A 705-nucleotide genomic window follows, 5' to 3' on the forward strand; every position below is an offset into this window, starting at 1 on the left:
AGGTTAAATATTCTAATACTTTTTTATTGAGAGTGTGGAGTGTGGCAGACATTGTGCCAAATGCTTTATATAATTATTTAATGCTCATCATGATGACGAAGAACACGTTGTTTTCCTCACTTAACAAACAAGGAAACTGAGCTGTGAGATACAAGGAGGTAACTTACAAGGATGTCTGAGAGATAGTATGAGTAATGGTTAGTGAAGAGTATAAGCCTTCAAACCAGGCAATACTGCCTCGTGTGTGTGTGTGTGTTTGAGTGGGTAGATGGGGTACCCAGACACCTTTCTTTTCAATTTTGGGAAGAATGTTCAAGGCAGTCTTTGCCTGAAGAGGAAATGGCAGGGGTATTTGCTGCTGCAAGTAACTGTGCTCAAGGCTAGCCTGGAGGCCAGGCACAGTGGCTCACACCTGTAATTTCAGCACTTTGGGAGGTCAGGCAGGAGAATTGCCTGAGGACAGCAGTTAGAGACCAGCTCGGGCAACATAAGAGGACCCCTTCTCTACAAAAAATCAAAAAGTAGCCTGGTGTGGCGGCACACTAGGTGAAGGACGGCTTGAGCTCGAGAGTCCGAGGCTGCAGTGAGCTATGATTGTGTCACTGCACTTTAGCCTGGGCAATAGACCAGTACCTGGGCAATAGAGCATATATCTATACATATAAAATAGAGCATATAATGTATATAAAGAATATATGAAAAATA

This window comes from Colobus angolensis, unplaced genomic scaffold, assembly GCF_000951035.1.
Source record: "Colobus angolensis palliatus isolate OR3802 unplaced genomic scaffold, Cang.pa_1.0 Scaffold51, whole genome shotgun sequence".
NCBI lineage: Eukaryota > Metazoa > Chordata > Mammalia > Primates > Cercopithecidae > Colobus > Colobus angolensis.